This window comes from Piliocolobus tephrosceles, chromosome 1 (assembly GCF_002776525.5).
Source record: "Piliocolobus tephrosceles isolate RC106 chromosome 1, ASM277652v3, whole genome shotgun sequence".
Classification (NCBI taxonomy): Eukaryota; Metazoa; Chordata; class Mammalia; order Primates; family Cercopithecidae; genus Piliocolobus; species Piliocolobus tephrosceles.
The window spans coordinates 86,658,042-86,676,658 of NC_045434.1; the positions used below are offsets into that span (position 1 = coordinate 86,658,042).

An 18,617-nucleotide genomic window follows, 5' to 3' on the forward strand; every position below is an offset into this window, starting at 1 on the left:
GTTGATAATAATGGTCTCTTGATAGAACAATGAATAACATGTATTATAGTAAAATAGAAGTATGTTCTGATTCTCCTACTTTTAAACTTTAATAATCTAAACCTTTTTTTGGATGAGCTAGATATAGATCCTATAACTATACAGAATAGACAAGTATTATTTTACATAATGATTATTAAATTTTATTATCACAACCTGCATCTTTCACTGCTATTTAAGCAGGGGTTGGCAGACTTTCTTCTGTAAAGGGACAGATAGTAAATATTTTAGGCTTCTGTGGACCAGAAAGTTTCTATTGCAACGACTCACCCCTGCTGTTGTAGAAAAAAGTAGTAATAGGCAATATATAAACAAACGAGCATGACCATGCTGTAATAAAACTTAATTTGTAAAAGCAGGTGGCTGCCAGGCCATAGTTTGCCAACTACTCATCTAAATATAGATACAGAGGATTCAGATATTCCAAAGCTATAGTTACTGTTTTTGGTAGATGATGTCCCCCAGCTTTTAACTTATAGTTAATAACCCATATACTAAAAAACATCAGTCATACTGTGGTGTATATTTCTTAAATTTCTTAGTTAGTTAAAGAAGATAAGAAGTAGCATTGCTAAAATCTGGTTCTTCTTTGTGTGCTATATAGAGGATTAGGTTTGTTCAGTCTGAGACATGTCTTCAGTTATACCTGTTTTTTCATGCTAACGTTTCACCCAATTATGGAACACAAATGTGAACCTTGATGATGTAGTGTAACTGTCCGTTGACTGGACTCAGAATTGTTTTGAAAAGAGAATCTTGGCCAGAATATTCCCATGAGAAATCTTATACTATCCTTATATTCAGTCCTCTGTATGTAACATGTTCTTTCCCCTTTTATTCCTTTTAGGATTTCCTTTTTATCACTAGTTTTGGTGGATTTGATTAAGATGTTCCTTGGTGAAGTTTTCTTCATGTTTCTTCTTCTTAGGATAATCATATTTCTGTAATATTTGAAGTTTATGGTTTCCATGAAGCTCCTTTAATCTTTCATCCAGTATGTTTTAAATATTTTTGTCTCTATTCTCCACTACACGCCCTTCAGGGATTCCATTTAGCCCTATACTAGGGTATTTAAAGTTTTTATGTTGATGGTCCTTTTATGTTTTCAAGTCATTTGTTACTGTGTGTTTCATTTATGTTTGAACTTCTTTTCCTTCTAGTTCAATAATCTTCTCTTCTGCAATGTTTAATCCAGTGCCTTCTTCCATTTCGGACTGTAAATCATAGTTTTTATCTACAGAATTTGATATTTAAAAAATCTTTAACCTCTCCATTTAGTTAAAATACAATTATAACTGCTCTAATGTCCTTTTCTGCTATTTCCAACATGTGTGTCAATTTCAACTGGATGATTAGATTCTTCACTATGTATCTTGTTTCCCTGCTTCTTTGGTTGCTTGATATTATTTTATTTTATTTTTTGGGATGGAGTTTCACTCTCGTTGCCCAGGCTGGAGTGCAATGGTGTCATCTCAGCTCACTGCAACCTCTGCCTCCCAGGTACAAGCGATTCTCCAGGTACAAGCGATTAAGTGCCTGGGCAAGTCATTGACTTTCACTGGGATTTCTTTTTTTTTTTTTTTCCACATCTAGAAACTTAAGTTGGCAATTAACTTCCTCAAAGAAGTTATGTGAGAATGAATGAGACCTAAGCATTGCCTCTTCCGTCTGGCAGCTATTAGCCTTTATTAGTTACAGTGTTCATGCTGGGGCAGGTGCTGTTTTCAGATCTCAATGGATATTCACTCATTGAACCCTCACAAGGCCATGAGGCACATTCTATTATCCCTGTTTTGTAGAGGAGGAAACAGACTTCTGAAGCTAAGTAACTTGTCCAAGCTAACACAGCTAATAAGTAGCAGATCCAGTATCAACGTAGGCAGTATGGCTCCTCCGTTTCCTCCACCATATGCCTGGCGGTTAGTACAGAAATAGAAACCATCACTATGATAGCAAATACAGTGTTTAGTATTCCTTTCAACAATTCGTTTTATGCTTCCTCCTATAAAGTTACACTGGGGAGAAAACAAATAAATGAACGGAGTGTCCATTTATCCTCATCTAACATTAATTGTTACATGCCCCAAACAAATAGGAAAAAGACTTATTTCAGAAAACAATATGTATGTAAGTGGCCACTAGAGATAGTCTTCTATATTGTTTGTATTCATTCCTGGGACATGTATTTAGAGACTTCTGTGTTCCAGGCCTGTGCTAGATCTGGTAAAACAAAAATGAGTAAAAGGTGATATTTATTCTCAAGAATCTCACACCTCCTTCTTCTATGATAGATTCTTACAAGCCCTTTGATATTTAGTAGAGGCAGTTCTTTCCTCTGGAAACTTACAGTGTCCCTTCTGCATTGGGATCTTAGTACAACATTGCTGTGCAAACTTGGACCAGGGCAGGGTGAGATAGCAGAGGAGCTGTGCCAGCATCTACAGCGAAAGGAAAGGATGCTGCAGGACCTTCTAAGTGATTGAAACAAACTAGTGGTGGAAGATGAAATGGAGATTCAAAGCCTGCTTCAGTCTATGAGCACCAGGGAGCAGGAAAGCCAAGTAAGGATTAATGCACAGATCAGAAAAGTATCATGTAGTGCATTTATAGTCTGCAAATAGGAAGCGTGTGCAGACTATAGATGTGTGTATATTTATATATTTTACAGTCAACTCTGTTAGTTTCTTTCCTTCTATTTATTACCTAGACCACAGTTTTATTTATTTACTTACTTATTTAGAGGTGGGGGGTCTCGCTGTGTTGTGCAGCCTGCACAACAGGCTGGTCTCAAACTCCTGGGCTCAAGCAATCATCCTGCCTTGGCTTCCCAAAGTGCTGGGATTATTAGGTGTGAGCCGCTGCACCTGGCTTTAGACCACAGTTTTACATTAATCATCAAAGTATGAAAAATTTCTTGAAAACCTTGCATTTGGAAGGGTGCCTAAACAATACATATATCCATTAACTTCATTACATACATTTTCTTTTCCCTAATAATCTGATCATTTAAAATCTGAGTTATCTTAAGAGGAAAAAAAGATTGCATTTTTCAGAGGCCATGGTGAGAATAATCTCATAATAGTATGGGGTATATTAATTTCACAATATTTAAGAAGTAAATTCCTTTTTTTTTTTTTTTTTTTTGAGAAGAGAGAAGATGGTGCAAGCCTTAATGGAAAGAAATTCAGAATTACAGGCCCTGCGCCAATATTTAGGAGGGAGAGACTCCCTGATGTCCCAAGTACCCATCTCTAACCAACAAGCTGGAGTTACCTACATTGGCCCCTGCTTTTGTAGAAAAGACTGATCAAGTAAGAACTATAGACTTAGATAATTCATGCTGATTACATTTCCTTTTTACATTTGAGGTTTAAGTTTGATCATTTTAATACCAGAATCTCAGAATATTCTCAGTATTGTCATTGTGATCATAGTTCCTGCATCTTCCTAAGTCCCCCGACTTTTCCAGTTTTTTAGGGTTCAATGCAGATACCTTCCAGAGATGGTAGCACTTCATTGACTGCCAAATAGGATGCCAGCATACCCAGATCCACATTAGGTAAGTATCAAATTTCATTTCATTAAGGGACTCTGTTTATCTCTTGTTTTTCCTTCTAGTAATCTCTATTAATAGGTTTGGACAAGACTCTTTTCTCTTCCTACCTTAATGGAACAAATAAGTTTGGAATTCCTCTGAAAGGCTGAAGAACTGTCCTTACCTTATGTTGAGTCGAGGTTTATTGCTTTGGGTTCACAATTTGACCCAGAGAAACTCTATTCTTACTCTCCTTTTCATATAGTTTTGCAGGGATTCAGAAATGCAGGAGGTAGTGGTTCCATTCCTGCCCCGCAGGGCCATGAGCTGACACCTTTTCCTGGGTATCTTTCAAGTCTGGGGCCACTCACTGTAACTTGACATCACCTACATTAAACTGTTAGGAAGGGTAGGCAGTGTACATTGAGTTATTTGCCAAGCCTAGCCCCATTCAGGGGATGGTTTAGAAAAGTCTTACAAGTAGTCATTCTCTAGTAGGAAAACTTTATACTAATCAAAGAATAAAAGAATGTTGGATTTGTTTTATTTATTCTTTATTTGCCTTTTTTAAAAAGTGTACTTTTCCCTAAAGTTTTTTATTTTTGAAATTTCAAACCTACAGAAAAGTGGCAAAAATAGTACAGTGAATACTCATAGACATTTTTATTCAGACTTACCAGTTATTAACATTCTGCCACATTTGCCTTTTTTCTTTCTGTTACACACACATTTGTAGTTGTAATGTATTTTCTGAACCATTGGAGAATTCTTACAGAAATCATGACACTTTATTCCTGAATACTCCAGTAAGTATTGCCTAAGAACAAGCGTGTTCTCCTACATAGCTACAATATAATTATCACACTCAGGAAATTTAACCTTGGATAGGCTTAGTATCTAATATACAGTCCACATTCAGAGTTCCTGTTGTCCCAATAATGTTCTGTATAGCTACTTTGGTTTCCCCCAACCCAGGTGCTTAGTTGTCATGTCTCTTAGTCACTAATCTAGAACAATTGTCTAGCTTTTTTTTCTCTTTAGTGAGATTGGCATTTTTTTTTTCTTGTTAGTTGGATATATATATATATATATATATATTTTTTTTTTTTTTTTGGTCACAGAATACTGTTTGCAGTAGAGGAAATTGACATTGCAGTCTAGTGGTATAATGACTTATTCACAGAAACCAGTACATGTTCATCCTTTAGCGCAAAAGCCCTAATGGCGCGTACTCTATTAAAATTCAGGACATCTCCAATATTATCTCTCTCTGTTTTTCTTTGTCTTTTTTTTTTTAAATAAACATTTTCAAGGTTTGTTCAAAAGAAGGCCATATAGGTTCTTGGCTAGCAGAAGACAATTCAGAACAGCTCTTGCATACTTGGACTCTCACCTTCTCCAGGCTGGCAGTTGATATCTTATTTCTTTTCCAACTCATTTTTATTAAAAAAATTTTTTAAATGCTCTGACTATCAGTTTTAGAAAATCTCTAAGGGAAACACAACAGCAAGGTGCTGAAGTAAAAAACACCTGAGGTAGCTTTTTCTGTGTGTTTTTCTCATTTAAAAAATCTGTAAATTTAATGCCCTGGGCCAACAACCTTGGTAAATTTCTGCTTTCCTCCACATTTTTTTTTTTAAAGAAAGAAATCATTTTGCTGAATATTGATGGCTTATACACCAAAATGCAAAAAGACAAAATACATTCTTTCACTGTGGAAATTTTTCTTTGTGTGGTTGATTGGTTGGTTTGATGGGTTCCTATTTTCCTTTTCCAAAACGCGAGGAAAAGTACCATTGACTCTTGTTCTTTTGAGTAACCAAGTGTAAGTTGAGGCTGGTTTGTGTGTTTCGCTTTTGTTCCTTTCGTGTGATGTGATATTCGGCCCACTGCTTTGCCTGGTAGGGGGTGCGGTGCGTAGATATGGGATTGAGATGGAGGGATGAAGGAATTCAAAAGAATGGAGATGGAGAAGAAGGGGAGGGGAGGGAGGGGAGAGATAAACAGAGAGAGACAGAGAATTATATAGCAGTATGCAAAAATCCAGTTTAAAACCTGTGAAGCAGAGAAATGGGTGTATGACCTAGACAGGCATGAGGAATGACAGAGTTTCCTCTTCAAGGAGACGGTATCCCTTCTATTGACATACACAGGCGATCCAGAACTGCGTGAGTGTCCTTCCGACGAGATTTCCCTCTGGGTGAATTTTGTGTGGGTGGCCTCAAAGCTCCTCTCCACACTGTGAGACCTCCCAAAGAAAGACTTTATTCTTTAAAGTCTAGAAAAGCCTGCTTTCTCCTTAGAAAGAAAAAAAAAAAATAATGATTGATTAAAAATTGGAGTTAGTTATTTGATATATTATTTCTAAAATATATTACCGCTGCAGTCACCCTGTGTAACCCACAGACCACATATCTTAATATCTTCCCCTTCTAATATGTACACACATGTACAGAGACAATTTGCCACAAGAAAAGGGTGTACATGTTCCTTGGCTCTGAACACGTTCACCTATGTTAGTTCAACTAAAAGGGATAGCGTCGTGGGAGTTAAGAAGAGATCCAAATGGATGGTGAAGTGGATGACTGAAGCCTGCAGAAACCCTGAGGGGTGGGAGGCGGGACCCGTTGTTCTGGCAAACCTGACTGACCTTCCCCACCCCTCCTCGGCCCCTGAGATTCTCAGGGCCTCTGCAGAGTCCCTGGCCACCTCCGCAGACTTCTCATTCCTCAGATGGTCCTTGGTTCGCTCCCGATCTGGCTGGTTGTGTTTGGTCTCATTCTGTCAGGTGTTGGAAGGGCTCCATTCATCTGTTGTTTTGCTGGTGCCTGTGGGAGTCTCACTTGCTGCACTGTAACCCGACTCCCTGAGGATATTTCTGTTCCTGCTGCTTCACCTGTTGTACAGTTTCCCTGATCTTGCGCTGTGCAGTCTGGCTAGCAAAGAAGTATCCAATAATTCTGACCATCACTTCTGCATTTTCATCTGGCTTTCCGTCACTAGGCATGATGACTTCTGCACTGGTTAAGTTCTGCAGTTCATTCACGGTCTTGCCACCTTTGCCAGTCACCCGGCTAGCTGTGGAAGAGGGCACTCTGACATGGGCTTCCAGCTTCACTTCTTCTTTGGGGTTAAAGTAGTTTTATTCTTTCAGTTTCCCAAAGATCCGTCCCTGGACCTAGAGCTGGGCTTCCGGTGGCCGGGTGATGATGACCATCCTTTCGCTGAGGTCTGGGCCTTCCGCAAGGGCAATCTTGATGGAGGCTCCGGCAAATCTCGCCAGCTGTTTGATGTGTGCCCCCTTCTTCCCGATGATGGCGCCCACAGCCTGGGTTGGGATGAAGAGATTCACAATCTCCTCCTCTGGATAACAGTGATGATGCGAGAACGGGCCAAACTGGTGATGGGGGTACAGGCTGGAGAAGTATCCGGAGTGGGTATTAACAGCCAACATATCATTTTCAAAGGCCTCACGCAGCTGCTTCATAATCTCTATCTCAGCACTGGCACAGGCCTCAATTGTGCCCTTCACAGTGGTGGTTCTTTCCGGGTTGTATATGCTCAAATCCTACAAAGATGAGATTGCTATCTTGGTCCCTGTTTCATGTTCAATTTTCTTCAAATTCCTGCCTTCTTTTCCAGTCAGTCTTCCAACCAAGCCATTGTGGGCAAAGATTTTCAGAGGAATCTCTTCAGCTAGTTTGGTCTCGTCTGCCTCTTTCTGCATGATTTCAGGAATCATGCGGCATGCTTCAGAAGTCCCCCCTGGGGTGGCATGGATGGTGACAGGCTTCTCTGCAGCTCCAGATTCTCTTTTCTATGGATGTCTACCTGGGACTGGGTCTGCTTGACCATAAAGGTCAAGCCCTCCTTTCCGATGATGGCACCAACAAACTGGGTGGGGACCAGGATCCTCAACAGGAAATCAATCTGTCTGGCCTGAGAAGCGCCCCCAGGGGCATGGCCTTGCTCCCTGGGAAGAGTGGTCCCCACACTGGGCTCGCTGAGGGGACAAAGGGGAGCTCACCTCTTCATCCAGAATGTAGGAAATCTTGAAGGAGTAGTTCTCACACTGATGCCCGCTTAGCTTCTCCATGTTTATTTTCTTCTCTTGTTGCATATGTGACATTGACAACAGCGGTTTCTGTGTCTGTGTTGACTTGTTCCACATTCTCCACTGTTCCATATTGAGCCAAAAGTCCATCCAACACCTCCCACTGCAGGTGAGGAGGGATGTTTCAAATCTGAATTTTCCTGCTCCTTAGCTTTTCAGAGACTGAGTAATCAACTTCCATGATTTTCCCATGCAATTTCACTTTACACGAGAGGGTCTCGATGGCTCAGATGGCCCAGTTCTGGTCGGGGTAGTCCACACAGGTGTAGCCAGACTTGAGCAGGACCTGTCCCATGGGGGGCAGCATCCTCTCCCCAAAGAGCTGCCAGAGGTGGTCGGTGGTGACCATGGGGCTCAGGTTCCTGATGTAAAGCTTGTTCATCATCTGTCCCTTCCCTGAGAGCCCGCGGCTTCCCTAGCCTGGTACCCGGCACTCCTCACCTCCTCTGCTGCCCTCATCTCTCCTCCTCCTCCTCCACCTCTCCCCGCCCTCCGCCTGCCCGCCACCAACTCCCACCCTCAGCCTGGCTCCCCTCACCGCTGCAGGCCCAGCCCGCCTGGGGGCAGAGGCTGAGACTGGCATTTTTGAAGAATCCAGGCCAGCTAATATTCCTCAATTTAGCTGTGATTGTTTCCTCATGGTTAGATTTGAGTTAAATATTTTTGGCAGGAATACCATATGGATGGCTTCCTTCCTTCCTTCCTTTCTTCCTTCCTTCCCTCCCTCCCTCCTTCCTTCCTTCCTTCTTTACTCCCTTCCTCCTTTCCTCCCTTCCTCCCCTCCTCCCTTCCTCCCTTCCTTCCTTCCATCTGGCCGGCCTGCCTGCATACCTGCCTGCCTCCCGGTGTCAAGCGATCTTCCTGCCTCAGTCTCCCAAGTAACTGGGACTACAGGCATGCGCCACCATGCCTGGCTAATTTTTTTGTATTTTTTCTTAGAGACAGGGTTTTGCCATGTTGGCCAGGCTGGTCTGGAACTCCTAGCCTCAAGTGATCCACCTACCTCAGCCTCCTAAAGTGCTGGGATTACAAGGGTGAGCCACTGCGCTTGGACTGGATGACGTCTTTTTTAGTGCATCACATCAGTGCGTGATAATCAGCTTGTATCATCCTTGGTGGTATTAAATTTAGTCATTTGGTTAAAGTTGTAGCTGTCAAATCTCTCTGTTGTAAAAGGTTTATTTCACCCTTAGTATATAAGTGATCTGCTGGCTGAATTTAAACTATATTGGTAGTTTAAAAATAGTGATTTTCAGGGTTGGGCGGGGTGGCTCATGCCTTTAATCCCAGCACTTTGGGAGACCGAGGTGGGCAAATCACTGGAGCTCAGGAGTTTGAGACCAGCCTGGCCAACATGGTGAAACCCTGACTCTACTAAAAAATACAAAAATTAGTCGGGCTTGGTGGTGCATGCCTATAATTCTAGCTACTCAGGAGGCTGAGGCAGGAGAATCGCTTGAACTTGGAAAGCGGAGAGATTCCCCGTCCCACCCCCCGCACTCCAGCCTGGATGACATAGCAAGACTCAATCTCAAAAAAAAAAAAAAAAATATATATATATATATATATGATTTTCTGTTTGTAAAATTTCTTCTTTATTTGTGAGTATTATTTATAAAGAAGAGCTGTCCTTTCCCTATCTCTATACCCCATTTGTTTTTATCAATATGGAGTTTTAAAAATCATTGTATTATTGATTTTGGTCATTATTTCCTTTAATGCTCAAATTAACCCATATTTGGTCATTGGGAACCTCATCAAGCTTTGCCATATCCCCATCAGTTTTTTTTTTTTTTTTTTTTTTTTTTTTTTTTTAGCATCGTTTCATAGTTTCTGGCACAGTAAGATGTTCTATGATTACCTTTTGCTTTACCTGCCTCAGTCCCAGAATCAGCCATTATCCTAAAGAGCTCCCTGGTTCCTTTTGGTGGGTAATGGCATTCAGAAACTATGATCTGGGCACAAGATGTGTTCATTGCTACATGAATGCCTTTTGCTTCTAGGCCCTTTTAAGTGAACAGAGCTAGCAATGAATATTTTTAAGTATATGTGTGTGTATTTGTATACATATGAAGATTTGATACTGATTTCTGTAATTCCAATTTAACAATATAGGTTCTTTTTTCCCTCATTTCGTATTTGTATCTCCTTGAGAGCCCTGGTTACTTAGAGCATCAGTATGTTTCAAAATATTTACACATTTGCAGAATACTATAATATGCAAAAGTAGTTTCAGAATTGTTACATAAATACCACCATCAACAATAAATGTATTAAGTAATGTTTAAGATTTTTTTGTCATTCTTTTTATCCTTAGGATATTTTGCACTGACAGTGTTCAGTTAGAGTAGTGAGTTCAAAAATTATTTGGATTAATTTTTTAGTATCTTCTGGGTGGTTTTATTTATTTGCTATATATATTTATTTATTTATATTAGTATTCAATTTTAGACATTTTCTCTCCCATTAATTGTCAAGCTGACTTATTGTCAAGCTGACATTAAAAATTAAACATTTACACAGTTCAAAACTCCAGTATATAAAATGATATACTCAGATGTCCCATATTGCCCTATCCCTTCTCTCCTATTTCCACTCGTCTCCTGAAGGTAATCAGTTTCATTTCTGGGTTATTCTTCCTATATATCTTTTTGCAAAAATAAGCAAATGAATCATCTGTGTATATGTGATGTATATATGTACATTCTCATTTCCCCTTTTTCCTAATAGAAAACCTACTACCTTAGATGTATTCTTAAGCACATAGCTTGTTTTACTTAACATATTCTTAGAATCTCAAAATCACTTCATAGAAGTTCATAAAGATCATCCTTATTCTTTTTTTACAGCAGTATATAGTGCCATCTGTGAATATGTTTTATTCAATCTTTTCTTTACAGCGTCTAGGATGATTGCAATATCTTGCTATTATAAATAATGCTACAAAGAACAACCTGTCTGTATGTTTTCTTTTTTCTTATTATTGGAATGTGTCCTCTGTAAATTACTCAGAGGAGGCAGCAGATACCACATTATGTTAATAGCAATTAAAACTAGTGCTGTATTTTCATCTTAGGAGACTTGGACACAGTTGCAGGGCTGGAAAAAGAACTGAGTAATGCCAAAGCGGAATTTGAACTTATGGCTAAAAAAGAAAGAAAAAGTCAAGTGAGTTTTCTAGTCAAGTCTTAATTTCTAAATCCCTATTATTTTTTCTTTCAAAATAGTTTATATTTAAAAGCTTATAATTTTCTAAGTATAATATCTGAGTCCAAATGCCGGGTATGACTTTTTTCTTTTTGGAGAAAAATGTAAGTTATTTTATATATACATTATCTCAAAAAGATGCTCCTGTTTTTAGATTGGGACCATTAAAACTTATTAAGTGCTGGAAAAACGTAACCCTCTCTCCCCGTTGCTAAATGGAATAAAATAATTGTAAAGGCCGGGTGCGGTGGCTCATGCCTATAATCCCAGCACTTTGGGAGGCTGAGGTGGGCAGATCACTTGAGGTCAGGAGTTTGAGACCAGCCTGACCAATATGACGAAACCCCGTCTCTACTAAAAATACGAAAATTAGCTGGGTGCAGTGGCGCCTGTAATCCCAGCTACTCAGGAGCCTGAAGCAGGAGAATCGCTTGAACCTGGGAGGCGGAGGTTGCAGTGAGCTGAGATGGTGCCATCACACTCCAGCCTGGGCAACAAGAGCAAAAGTCTGCCTCCAAGATACTACTACTACCACTAATAATAATAATAATTGTAAAGCACTAGTGAAAAAAGTGCTTTTTTAGTTATGTGATTTTAGTTATGTGATTTAGTTATGTGATTGCTGCTTAGAGTTATGACATTAGACCCATGAAATTAGTTTGAGAAACATGAAACGAGAAGTTTGAGTATAATCAATGTTTTTCAAGTATTCATGTGCTAGGTATTTAAATTAGCACTAATGCTCACAACTCTACACAAAGTGGTGTCAGCCCAATTATTATAGACGAAGAAGCTGAAACACTGAGTTCTCTTTTAAAATGGGGGTGGAGAATAGTCATGTAACTAATAAATGCCAGAGCTATGATTCAAACTCAAACCTTTTGTGACTTCACATACTTCCTAGGAAGAGTCATTTCCTAGAGCACATTTTTCCCACCTTACGCTTTAACTCTCTCTAGCATAAAGTTCTCATCAATTTTTTTAGAAGAGGCCTTTCAGCCTTAGAGATTCCCTTCCCCCTGCATTTCCTCCACAGCTAGCTGCATACTCAACTATGATGTTGAAGAAATGCTAGGACCGCAATGCAGAGTTACAGACTGAAACTGAAAGCTTGTTTGTTACTATGTTGGCATCTCTTTTAGAAGATCAGTCAGTGTCATGGCTTCCTGAATTCAGTTTAACTAGCTAGTCCAAATAGCTCCTTAGGTTTTTTCTACCTTTTGCCATAGCTAGATCTATAATATAAAACCTGTGTTTGTATTTGTGATGGAATTATCATATTTTATCTTTTGATTTCATTACCATATTTCTGCTTACAAACAGACTCATGTTTTATGACTCAGTTAGTTTTCAGGATATGAGAATGTGTGGCATTTAAGAAACACCAGTTTTAAAAATTCCCTAGTCTCCCTTCCTTTTTGCGGTTTTACCTTAGCCGTTATCTGATTATTCATATCAGATATTTTAGTTTCCACATCCTCTTCCTGTTTTCTCACATTTGTCAAATCCAGAGTAATACTACTTTTTGGTTCTGTCCTGTTTTCAGGATCATGAAATTGAAATGCCTGTGAATGGGTATTTTGAGTGGGTGATATTTAACTATTGCTAAATTCCTTTAAAAGGTTTCTTTAAAATAACTTGTCCTTACCATAAAGACTGTATGGATATGTGGTATCTACAGGAAAGACATTACAGCCTAGTTTGAATTCCACCTTACAGGGTTTTAAAGATTAAAAAAAAGATAATATGGCATTGATTTGAAAACTATAAAATAGTATGAAAAGCTTAAGTACTAAGATAGTGGGCTTTTTCAGTCCGCGTACATGCTAATGCATTTTCTTGTTTCTCAGGATTAACTGTGGCTTCACGTCTCACTGTGCCATTTGCGTATTGCTTCTTTCTTCTTTTCTCAGTTGCTGCTGATGGTAGAAGGACTAGTAGATGAATGGAGTCAACTCAGTGAGGCCTTACAAGCAGAGAGACAGCTGTATAGCAGTCTGGTGAAGTTCCATGTCCATCCAGAGAGGTAAGAGACTGGCTGTTTTTTCTTTTAATCTTTATCGATATTTTTATTTCTTTTACTACTGTATTCTTTTTATGCCTTTTATTCTTCATTAAGTGCAGATGCTTATGATACTGAAGAGGGAAGAAAAAACAGGGACAATTACCAGGGCTACCCACTTTGTCATTTGTTTTATGGATTGCTCTGAGCCTCAGTGTCAAAATCTTAAGTCGGGAATAGTGCCTGTTTCGCACAGCTATTGCAGAGATTAAATAAGAAGACAGCTTTGGTGTCTAAAACAATGCCTTGCATATAGTAAGCACTCAATGTATGTTCATTTCTTTTCTGTGATCCATGTCCTGTTAAAAGCTGTTCTATTATAAACATAAGGGTATACCCTGTCTCTACTACAAATACAAAAATTAGCTGGATGAGGTAGTGTGCACCTGTAGTCCCAGCTACTTAGGAGGCTGAGGCAGGAGAATCACTTGAACCCGGGAGACAGAGGTTGCAGTGAGCCGAGATTGTACCATTGCACTCCATCCTGGGCGACAGAGCGAGACTTTGTCTCAAAAAAAAAAAAAAAAAAAGAAAGAAAAGAAAAAGTAAGGCTATAATGGACACTGATATTCATTTTAATATCATTGAAGAAAATATATTAATTGGGATGGCTAAATCATCCTGGGACCACTGATAACTATCATGATGAATATATTTTCTTCTACATCTTGATTTTTGGTCACATATATGATACCTCTCTGGATCATTTTATATTCTCTTCATTTTTTCCCCCCTCATTTTGCCTTCGCTACTAGCCCTTTTTACTTTTTCAATTTTTTTTTTTTTTTTTTGAGACGGAGTCTCGCTCTGTCACCCAGGCTGGAGTGCAGCAGCGCGATTTCTGCTCACTGCAAGCTCTGCCTCCTGGGTTCGTGCCATTCTCCTGCCTCAGCCTCCCGAGTAGCTGGGACTACAGGCGTCCGCCACTAAGCCCAGCTAATTTTTTGTATCTTTAGTAGAGACAGGATTTCACCGTGTTAGCCAGGATGGTCTCCATCTCCTGACCTCGTGATCCACCCGCCTCGGCCTCCCAAAGTGCTGGGATTACAGGCGTGAGCCACCGTCAATTTTTTTTTTATTATTATTTTTGCTATTCCGTTTCTTGTAATTTATTGTTGGGCTTTAAAAATGTTTTCTTTCTACCAGGAAAATGAAGGCAGAGGAAAGGTCTGATAGGACCAGCTGATTGTGTTACTTTTTACAGAACCTCGGGAGCTTTAGTGTTTCCTAAACAGATTCCTTTTCAGCACACCATCCTACCGGCCAAGTTTGGTAACAAATGAGAAAACAAATATCTCCAGTAGTGGTTCTACTTGGCTCAGTCTTGCTCCAGTTTATATTTAGTTTGTCCTTGGTTTTAGTTTTTCAGAAACAAGAGCTTTTAGTCAAATAACAAAATTTCTCTTGTTTGGGCTATAGGGGTGTGAGATAAGTCTTAGGAGCTATAATTTTAGGTGAAATTGGCTCAGAATCTAGCATAAGGGGCAAGCTTTTAAAAAAAGATCAGTCCTTACTAATCTATCAGCAGTGAACACAAATACTACATTCATTTATTGTGTCCTGGAGAACAATTACTTTACAAAGTCATGTGGCTCAAAGTGGCATTGATCATTCTTTGGAAGCAAATATGGACTCACTACAGTTGATGGCTAATCCATTTTCCTTCCGTGTGGCATGTTTAATCAGCTCTGAGAGAGACCGAACTCTGCAAGTGGAACTGGAAGGGGCTCAGGTGTTACGCAGTCGGCTAGAAGAAGTTCTTGGAAGAAGCGTGGAGCGCTTAAACAGGCTGGAGACCCTGGCCGCCATTGGAGGTGGGGAACTGGAAAGTGTGCGAATTCATCACAAGCATGCCTACTGAGCACTGGCAGGTCAGACTGCAGCCCAGGATGGAAAACCTTGTTTGTAATAACCAGAAAGATCCTTATCTGACTTTGACAGAATTAAATGGTGACTTACTAATGATAGAACTGGTACAAGTAGCATCAACTACAAAGTGAAACTCACTTTAGCCTACATGGATCTCACTGTACATACATATTCCTAAATTGAATGGTAGAGGTTGCAAAGTGTATTTGCACATTTTAAATCATTCTGTTTTAGTTTTTCCACTTTTATTCATTCGTATCCCTAGCCCCTTCTCATTCCCTCGTCCCTTCTGTGGGCCAATAAAGTTTATTCTTCCCCCATTTTCACAATCCATTTCATATGTTCCATATCATATCATAAATGCATGTGTGTGTATTATTTTTGCCATTCAGTCAACTCCTCTTTGAGTGACAGCATTTTTTAAATCAAGAGAATACAAGTTTTAAGATGAGAGAGTGGGAAAGAGATTGAGAGTCTATAAGAATGACTTTGTAAAAGTGATATAATCCTTATCAGAAGGTAATCAAAACCAGGAGAGTAGTCTTGTAATAGTAGACTGCAAGTACTGGGAAGGCCAAGTTAAAGAACAGAGGCAAAAACTGTGAAAGTTATCATAGTAAACTTTTATCTCCAATACTGTCTCAGAGTTGACTGTTGTACACAAGTGAAATTAGATTAGGTACAGATTAATTTCTATTTAAAGTTTGTTCTTTATTGATACCATTAGGTTTCTTTAAACTAAAGTCATGCTATTTAGTCAGAACATGACTTCTAGAATGGTCTTCCAGAGTCAGAATTCTCTGTCTACAAAGATAATTTCAAATGTAGTATCCCTTTTTATATTCAGTGTTTCACCAAATAACTCATTATAGCCAAAGGAGGGTATTGCTTCATCCATTTGTGGCACTAGATAGGGTCCTAAGTTTTTCACTATTTAGTATGTATACATTTCTCTATATAAAAAGAAGTAATCGGCTTCAGGCTTTGAAGTGCTCGAATAGTTTAAAAAGAAATCTTACAGATGTATGTTCATAGTTTTAATCATTGTCTCAATGCTTTTTTGTGGCAACACGACAGGTATAAGGAGAGGGGCACTGGAGATTGTATTTCTGATGTCTTGACAGTCAAGAGTGTGAAAAGTAACCAATATTGGTTTGCAGCTTTGTGGGTTCAACATCATGAATTTGTTTTTATTTCCTCTGGTTTTAAGTTTCCTAGGTTAGAAACTGAGGTTTCAGTTACTTTAAACATGGAATTTGGAAACAGCTTTGTAGCATAATAAATGTGACTGAATACCCTTTCTAAACTAAGTGGGGCACAATGATTTTTTTCCTTCCATTTTTTTTTTACATGACACTTTATTTCTTTCACATGTTGACATGGCTTGTATTACATTCTAAATTTCATCTGTTTCTGTAACTTTAGCTGTGTCTATAACAGATAGAGCATCAGTTAAACTAGATGGACAGGGAGAAAATGTTCTACTGGGGAAGCACTCTGGAATCTTCTGATTAAGTAATTTGCAAAAGATTGATAGCCATAAGCCTTACTCTTAATGGATCTGCCATTTCAGTTTCAATGCCTTTTGTGGAAAAAGGAGTCATTTAAGGAAGGAGATAGGAAGTGTAGGCAGATCCATCCACTTTTCTTAGTCTCCCAGTTTTAAGAAACCATTTATTGCACAAAATGTTTTGTAACTTTCCAGAAGTAAAGAGGAAGGTAATGGAGCTGTAGAAATGCCAACCCATCAAAGACTAGTTTGTCGTGTCATTACAATAGGTCATTTAGGGAACCTCTTTCCTTAATTTTACTAATAGACCAAGGAAGCCCTCTGAGTCTGCTATTAACATTCGGCTCTGGGTGATTCTTTGTTTCTAATGGCTCATAGTGATTACAGTTTATGTTAATAATCACTCCTACTTCTGTCAACATCCAGCAAGAGTAGATTGAAAGAAGGATAAATTAAAAGTCTGATCTTAATCTCATAAGTGTGACTAAAATATGGCACTAACTTTTTCTTGTCTAGATAGCTGGAATGAGGCTTACAAACAGTGTTATCTGGAGAAAGCTTGCTGGTCTAACAACCTTGGGTGTTGGATACATCATTTAATAGTACTTAGCATGATATAATATTCCATTTTCTCTTCAGGAGCACAGACTCTTTCTCATACTGGATTATTCTAACTTTGACAGTCATATTTCAACATGACAGTAATTTTAGATAAAGCATCGTGTGCTTATAGAACCTTCTGCTTGAGTAAAAATAATTTTCAAATAGAAATAATGAAGTAGAAACAAGATAGGGGGGCCAAGATGGCCGAATAGGAACAGCTCCAGCCTCCAGCTCCCATTGTGAGCGACACAGAAGACACGTGATTTCTGCATTTCCAACTGAGGTACCGGGTTCATCTCACTGGGGCGTGTCTGACAGTTGATACAGGACAGTGGGTGCAGCCCAATGAGCGAGAGCCGAAGCAGGGAGAGGCATTGCCTCACCTGGGAAGTGCAAGGGGGAAGGGAATTCCTTTTTGTAGCCGAGGGAAATCGTGACACACAACACCTGGAAAATTGGGTCACTCCTGCCCTAATACTGTGCTTTTCCAAGGGTCTTAGCAAAGGGCACACCAGGAGATTATATCCCGCACCTGGCTCGGAGGGTCCCACGCCCACAGAGCCTCCCTCATTGCTAGCACAGCAGTCTGAGATCTAACCACAAGGCTGCAGCCAGGCTGTGGGAGGGGCACCCGCCATTGCTGAGACTTAAGTAGGTAAACAAAGCGGCCAGGAAGCTCGAACTGGGTGGAGCCCACCGCAGCTCAAGGAGGCCTGCCTGCCTCTAGACTCCACTTCTGGGGACAGGGTATAGTAAACAAAAAGCAGCAGAAACCTCTGCAGATGTAAATGGCCCTGTCTGACGGCTTTGAAGAGGGTAGTGATTCTCCAAGCATGGAGGTTGAGATCTGAGAACCAACAGACTGCCTGCTCAAGTGGATCCCTGACCCCCGAGTAGTCTAACTGGGAAAGCCTAACTGGGAGTAGCCTAACTGGAGTGGACCTCAGGCAAACTCTAACAGGACTGCAGCTGAGGGTCCTGACTGTTAGAAGGAAAACTAACAAACAGAAAGGACATCCACACCAAAACCCCATCTGTATGTACCATCATCAAAGACCAAAGGTAGACAAAACCACAAAGATGGGGAAAAAGCAGTGCAGAAAAGCTGAAAATTCAAAAAATCAGAGTACCTCTCCCCTTCCAAAGGAATGCAGCTCCTCACCAGCAACGAAACAAAGCTGGATGGAGAATGACTTTGACGAGTTGAGAGAAAAAGGCTTCAGTCGATCAAACCTCTCAGAGCTAAAGGAGGAACTATAAACCCAGAGCAAAGAAACTAAAAACCTTGAAAAAAGATTTGACGAATGGATAACTAGAATAACCAATGCAGAGAAGTCCATAAACTACCTGATAGACATGAAAACCATGACACAAGAACTACGTGACAAATGCACAAGCTTCAGTAACCGACCCGATCAACTGGAAGAAAAAGTATCAGTGATTGAAGATCAAATGAATGAAATGAACTGAGAAGAGAAGTTTAGAGAAAAAAGAGTGAAAATAATGAGCAAAGCCTTCAAGAAATATGGGATTATGTGAAAAGGCCAAATCTACGTCTGATTGGTGTGCCTGAAAGTGACAGGGAGAATGCAACCCGGTCGGAAAACACTTTGCAAGATATTATCCAGGAGAACTTCCCCAACCTAGCAAGGCAGGCCAACATTCAAATTCAGGAAAT

The 18,617-nt window shown here is 39.7% G+C and overlaps 1 long non-coding RNA gene and 1 pseudogene across 2 annotated transcripts; one reads left to right on the plus strand and one right to left on the minus strand.

The window, feature by feature from the left end:
- The first annotated feature begins 1,639 nt into the window (after positions 1-1,639).
- LOC111543576 lies at positions 1,640-17,181 on the plus strand. Of its 2 annotated transcripts, none has more exons than XR_002731918.2 (6): positions 1,640-2,600; positions 3,187-3,350; positions 3,509-3,598; positions 10,765-10,856; positions 12,809-12,921; positions 14,644-17,181. It is a non-coding gene; the product is annotated as an uncharacterized LOC111543576 (long non-coding RNA). The 2 variants fall into 2 exon arrangements; XR_002731917.3 differs by having other exon boundaries at positions 1,641-2,600; positions 3,190-3,350.
- On the minus strand, positions 6,414-8,073 carry LOC111543575 (annotated as a pseudogene).
- Positions 17,182-18,617: the final 1,436 nt, after the last annotated feature.